Source organism: Arachis duranensis, chromosome 2 (genome assembly GCF_000817695.3).
Source record: "Arachis duranensis cultivar V14167 chromosome 2, aradu.V14167.gnm2.J7QH, whole genome shotgun sequence".
NCBI classification, from domain to species: Eukaryota; Viridiplantae; Streptophyta; class Magnoliopsida; order Fabales; family Fabaceae; genus Arachis; species Arachis duranensis.
In genome coordinates, this window is record NC_029773.3 from 67,940,971 (window position 1) to 67,948,632 (window position 7,662).

The window sequence follows — 7,662 nt, forward strand, 5'->3', positions numbered from 1 at the left end:
AGTTATCATAATTGCTGCTTCTTTATCAGAAGCTTTTCTCATCTTATAGGCAGTTGCAGCCATAGTCATATTACACATTTGATCTAAAATGGCTTGTTCACTTAATCCATCTATATTAAAGGTTGGGCTGGTAGAGGTTGAGCTTGTACTAATGGTTGACCCATTTGTTGTAAAGTTTTCATATTTTGTCTATGAATATAATGTAATTTACGAACATGATAAATCCTTTTGTTCTTAATGTTTTCTTTTAAGCTTTTTACGGATCTTACTACTTTACTATTTTTTAACATACTTCTTATCTTGATTATCTTTTTATCTAACTTTTCTATTTCTTCACTTAGTTCAGAAGATTCAGCTATTATTTCCATGTATCTTCTTGCTAGGGCTAATCTTCTCATTTTCATATTTCTTCTAAGAAACTTTAAAGATTTAAGCTTTTTATACAGTAATAACATTGTATTTAAAGAAACAATTTTTCCACCTTAAGGACTTTTTCCATATTTTCCATTCTTCCTAATTGATTTTTCATTATATCTAACATGGTATTAGTAAAGTTTAATTGTTGATGTAATTTCTTAATATCTCTCTTTTCTATATTTCCATCTGCATTGCTATCTTTATAAGGTGTTGCATCAACTTCTAAGTCTTTTCCAATTGGTATTTTAATAGTTTCTTTAGGAGGGTATTCGGATTCTATTACTGATCCTGAGCTTGTTTTCCAAACAACAGTTGGTTTTGTTAAAGGACATAATTTCTTATCGGGTTTGGAGTAATAATTAACATACCAGTCAAAGAAGTATAAGCTAATTCTATTTTCTTTCATAAAATCATAAAATAATTCTCTTAGTCTAATGACCTCATTTTCTGAATGGTTGGTGAAATACCAATCTCTTAGGGGTTTATTATAATCAGCATTAAAATCTTGTCTTATCCACTCTTTATCAATCTCAAATGGCTTTTCCTTTATAATTACTGATAAAACTTGTGATTCTCTTGGATCAAATTCTGACGGTGATTTATATACAGCAGAGGCTATATGTGGCCTTCTGTTGTCAATTCCTACAATATCATCGATATTTCCTATTGATGAATTATCTATAGAATTTCTATGGCTAATAGTTTCAACATTATCAGGAATTCTTAATGAGTGGGATCTATTCATCCTGATTCTAATATCAGGGCCTTCTCTTATTATTTCTCTTATCCTAGTATTTTGTATTTGTGGTTCTTCAATACCATCAGGTATTACCCATTCTTCAGGCATACGACTTTTTAACTCTTCATGTCTTAATCTTCTAGGTATTTGTATATTAGATCTTTTTAGATTTGCATGCATGATTATCGTTTCTTCTTTTGAGGATTGTCTTAATGCTTTAAAATCATAATTAACCTTAGTAATCTTATAATATATTCTATAGATTATTTCGAATGGATCATATTTCTCATTTATAATTGTCTCATCAGATCTTACTTGTAATTTTAATGCTTGCCAGGTGTATTCATTCTTCAAATTCATAGCATAATTTGGGTAACAATTAAAGAAAACTGGTCCATCATGACAATTACTTTCCAATATTCCTATTAATGAGTCACTAAAATTTTGGAATCTGGTATCTCTTAAAGTTAATAATATAGGCAGGTTAATTCCTATTCTAAAATTAGGTTTTACTGCTACTTGTATTAATCCTATATGGATGAAGTTATATCCTTTACTACTATGTTCTTTCAATTTATCCTCTTCTAAGATGGTAATAATCTTATTATTACTTGTTCCTGGTTTACAATATTCTAACATATGAATTTCATAATTTTTTCCTTCCCAGAAGTTTCTCTTTTTATATACTTTATCTTTATCTATTATAGGTATATTCCAATTATGAAAACTTTCTTCTAATTTAGCTATTTCTAATTCATTTTTAGTTCCAGAGGTGGAAGCTTCATCATTATCTGTTTTTATCACTAAAGAATTATTTTTCCCTAGATTTAAACTACTCATCGTTCTCAATAAACTAGCCATTTTATGGTTAGAACTTTGTGAGTTACGGGACCACCCTCGTTAATCAACGGATTCACTGCCTTACTAGGACTTACAACCGGGATTACAATCTGGGCTGACCAACGTATTAACAGTTCTCACTGCTACTTCAAAGTTGTAACTATAAAATATTTGAGGCTTATCAAGAAGATTTGTAATAAAAATCCAGTTAAAAATAATTTCTTTATAAATGTTATCAGATACCTCCCTCTTGAGCAGGCTCTGATACCACTTGTAAAGGTTGGGCTATTATAGGTTGATTTGTTTCAAGATTAGTAGGTTGGGGATTGCCATCTATTCTTTGAACAATTATATACATGTATTCTTGATTCTATCTCATAAAGTTGTCTCATGCTTTGTATATGCAAATAATGCATCCTTCTAACATAATGAATGCGTTTATTTTTACTATTTTGTCTAACGATTTTTACTGATTTTATGGTTTTAATTTGTTGTAGAAACTTTTTGGTTCTGATTATTTTCTTGTCCATCTTTTTTATTTCTACTTTTAATTTCGAAGATTCAGTTATTAGTTCTCTTATTTTTCTATCTATTGCCATTACTCTTGTTTTCATATTTCTTCTAACTAATTTTAAAGATCTAAGCCTTTTATAAAACTCTTTCATGTTATAAGAATAATAACTGAGAAAATAAATAAAAGAAAGATAGTAAGCTTACAAAGATGAACTTGTACTTTTATTGCTTGCAGAGATGATACACTTCTTGAAGATGATTACAAATACTTGGAGAATTTATTATTATTATTATTATTATTATTATTATTATTATTATTATTATTATTATTATTATTATTATTAAACTATTTAGACTTGTTTAATGTTGAAAATGTTGTGTTTTCTATTTTATTATATAAAGTTTGTCAATTTTTATAGAAATACATGCATAAAGTGGCTCTGCACATACTCATCAAGTTGGTACTTATAAGATTCAAATTACATGAACAATATTCAATTAAGTTATGATTAAAGACAAGTTATGATTAAAAAAGAAAGAACAAAGAAAACAAAGAGCACATAACTCTCTCACTTTGACTATATTACACACAAAACAAAAATAGGAACAACATTATAAATTGCTACAAATAGAAATTGGTGCTGCTATTGAAAACTAGGACCTCTGTTAAGCCAAATTTAAAATAATTTCTCACTTGTTCTATAAATCCAAATAACAATCAACTATCAACTTACTAATTGTTTAGCTCTTTATAGTTTGTGCATCTACACTTAACGCATGGGCATCTACACTTTTCTTCCGACTTCACAACATCTAACTTACTAATTGTTTCTACAAACTCCTCAACCTTTTCATAAACTCAAGTTTAATATCCCCTATTATTGGATTCAACCTATCATACATCCACACTCGATGGTGCCAAGATATTTCTTATGAATTCGATATTTTTAGTACCTATAAATCAACCAACACAAGCAAAATTTCATCTATCTTACAACATCCTATCAATATTTAATCATATCAATATTTTCAATGCAATACAAGCAACAACACAACATAAGTAATATTTCATTTATTATATAATACCCTAGAAATCAATGAAGTTTACAACACAAGAATTGTACTAACCTTAACTCCAAGCAAAAAGTTGAAGGGATTGGACCAAAAATCTCTGAGCGAACACACAAATTAGTCTTCTAATAATCAACTACTGTGCAATGAGAGAGAGAGAGAGAGAAAGAGAGAGAGAGAGAGAGAGTATGTGTGTGTGTTAGAGTATTATTTTTATAAAATCAACACACAAATTTATGAATATTTATAAAATAATATTTCAAGATTAACGTAATATATATTTGACTAAAATATCTTTTACTAACTATATATAAAAAAGAAAATTAAATATTATAGGTAACTTTATCATTCTTGTGTGAAATCGTGTCCAACAAGTCAAGAATTTAGAAGAAGCAAGAAGAGAATGTGTATAGATTGCAGAACGGTGAATCTCAAAGAAATAGAATAATAAATGAAGTTATTAATTAAAAATTATTAAATATTTTAACATATTTAATTAAATTATTATTTAACGGTCTTAACTAATAACTTCTTTAATAATATAGGAAACGCTTGAGTATTTTCAATTTGTATATCATCAAGTTCAATTTCTGGGGTCTAATAATTATGCATGCCTAATTAAGAAACCAAATTAAATTAAATAAACTAAGGTCAGGAATGCATGCATTTGGCAGTAGTTCAACCCCTTTGAGAGAGTAACATATATTAATTACTATTACAATAACAAAAACAACGTGAAGTGTGCGAGAATTGATGATGATTTCCAAGTACTGAATTATAGTGGGCTATTATATATATCTTGAATATGGAATCAAAGTTTTGAAACTAACTAGGTTATCACAGCAAAAATTATAGATCCGTTCTTGGTTAACTAACAAATGCTTAAAGTCAGGGACTAATAATTTTTATCTACATTACCCAACACTATGAAATGACTGTAGGAAACATCATTTTTACATAACTTTTTTATTTATGTATCATTTTTAACTTAATTAAACAATTTTATCAATATAAAAGAGAAACCAAACGGATCTAAAACTTCAAATTCCCACAGAACCATAACCCTATGAAATGGCTGGAGGAAACATATCAGATACATACATAGATAAAGTAATATTGATTTCCTATAAAATATAAATGAAAGTTACTTTGAATTTCAGAACAACTCTTCAATTTGTCCGTAAACTAAAGTATGATTTATCATCAGTGTCAGACTAGAATAACTGAATAAGCACACATCAATCTCCAGGTGAATAGAACTTCAATATCTTCCAAATGGAACCATTTAAGATATATGCAGAATCTCTTGCTATAATTCTATAGTGTGATAAAGATATGAACTAAAGTAATAAAATAAAATGGAAACTAGGTAGTAAGCTACACGGCAAGCTCTTTCATATATTTATAATAGTTAGTCTGATGGATAAAAGTAATCAAAATATGAAATAATCATGTTATTATATATAAGCAGAACAATCAATCCTCATCAAGTAATAATCTTACATATAAAATTAACGCTTAGTCCAACATTGCTAGTCACAAATAATTAATATAAAAGGCATGTATATAGAATTGGCCATCATCTTCAATTTCTGCAGAAAGAAACTAACTAAATCAAATTCTGCAGGAACAAATTCTATGAGAAGAAATCAAAGAGCTAAACCAAAAGGATGTGTGGCGCAGCAACGGTCAATAATCTTTCTCTAAAAAATTTATAAGATATAGATCTGACTTACCTTTTTAACTATTTTGCAAATGCAGGGCAACCTTATCCATCAAAAAAATTTGGAACCTTTTAAGAAAGTAAACCTCATGCAGGAAAAAGACACACAATTATGCAGAAAGATAGTCCAGCTTAGTTACTCTATATAGGAAAACACACAATTATGCAGAAAACATTATTTCCTTATGTAAAAGGGGGTAGATTTTCATTTATTCTTAGAGCTACCTATAAAACTTGTACATGATAATAGAGTAACAAAAAATGTTGAGCATATGAATGCAAGTAGTTCTGGCCTTACTTTATGCCTCAAAAATTGTACGTTCTGCATATACTCATTACTTAGTAGTTAGTATTATATAAGATTGAATAGATATTTTCCAGAATTTTTTGTGCTAATGTGTATTCAAGAATTCAGATAATGTTTATTGAATCAGATAGTTATTTTTGCCTCGGAAAATAAGATTGTATCTCATGCAGATTCTTTATTTAGTACTATGTAGATTGATGCAGTTTTTATCAGAAAATATCAATTCATCTTTAATATTCATTGTGTTTTCTTTCTCAGTAGAGACTAAATCAAAGGCAAACGCTAGCTTAATCCCAATTAGCTAATTACACGCTAAACACCTGCTTAACATTAAATAAAGAAACACCAAAACAATAGTAATTACTTTAGTTGCTTCTTCCTGAAATTAGAATGGAAAATTTGAGAATTCTTACATAGTTAAGCTTATGTACAATATAAGTAGCTAAAGATTCCAAATTGCAAAAGGACAAGTCAAAGGAAGTCAATGAGTGAAATTAGATAAAGGTCGTTAAAATTAGGGTTATATTGAGAAACTCGAGTGGTATTAAAGGGGAAGAAATTGAGATCAGGGTGAAAAGAACTTACAAATTGATGTGAGCGAGAAAACCCGAAATTCATTATGGATCTGCAACCTAGGTGCTCTGTTATGTAAGGGAGAGGTTCGTAAAAGCACTAAAAAGAATTAAAGGAAGCAGAGATTAAATCACAAAATCGGAACTGAAATCACAAAATCAAAGGCAAACGCTAGCTTAATCCTAAATTAACAACGACGAGTAACAGAGAATCAGAAACAATACACAGGGAGGAGGGGAGGAACCCTTCGCGAGGGCGACGCCACGAGCTCAACTCAGAACTTCGTGCAATGGCGAGGAGAGGAGGAACGATGCGAAGAGGGCCAAGTAGAGCTTTCCCAGATGACGAAGGCACCCACGGTCTATCCCCGCCGGCGGCGACAACACCTTTTACCGGAGGAGAAGAGTTCGAGGGATGAGGGCTGCTGGCAACATTCGAATGGAGAGTAAATAGAGTGTGAAGGGATGGTGATAAAATTAGGGTTACTGATGAGCGGATAATTTATACGCTTTTTGGCATTGTTTTTAGTATGTTTTTAGTATGTTTTAGTTAGTTTTTATTATATTTTTATTAATTTTTAGTTAAAATTCACTTTTCTGGATTTTACTATGAGTTTGTGTGTTTTTCTATGATTTCAGGTATTTTTTGGCTGAAATTGAGGGACCTGAGCAAAAATCTGATTCAGAGGCTGAAAAGGACTGCAGATGCTGTTGGATTCTGACCTTCCTGCACTCGAAGTAAATTTTCTGGAGCTACAGAAGCCCAATTAGTGTGCTCTCAACTGCGTTGGAAATTAGACATCCTGGGATTTTCAGCAATATATAATAGTCCATACTTTGCTCGAGATTTCATGGCCCAAACAGGCGTTTCAAGTCAGCTCAAGAATTCTGGCGTAAAACGCCGGAACTGGCACAAGAATGGGAGTTAAACGCCCAAACTGGCACAAAAGCTGGCGTTTAACTCCAAGAAAAGTCTCTACACATAAAAGTTTCAATGCTCAGCTTAAGCACACACCAAGTGAGCCCGGAAGTGGATTTTTATGTCATTTACTCATCTTTGTAAACCCTAAGCTACTAGTTCTCTACAAATAGGACCTTTTGCTATTGTATTTGATATCTTTGATCACTTTAGATCTTTAGATCATCTTTGGACGTCTATTTCTTAGATTATGGGGGCTGGCCTCTCGGCCATGCCTAGACCTTGTTCTTATGTATTTTCAACGGTGGAGTTTCTACACACCATAGATTAAGGTGTGGAGCTCTGCTGTACCTCGAGTATTAATGCAATTACTATTGTTCTTCTATTCAATTCAGCTCATTCTTGTTCTAAGATATTCATTTGCACCCAAGAACTTGATGAATGTGATGATCCGTGACACTCATCATCATTCTCACCTATGAACGTGTGCCTGACAACCACCTCCGTTCTACCTTAGATTGAGTGAATATCTCTTGGATCCCTTAATCGGAATCTTCATGG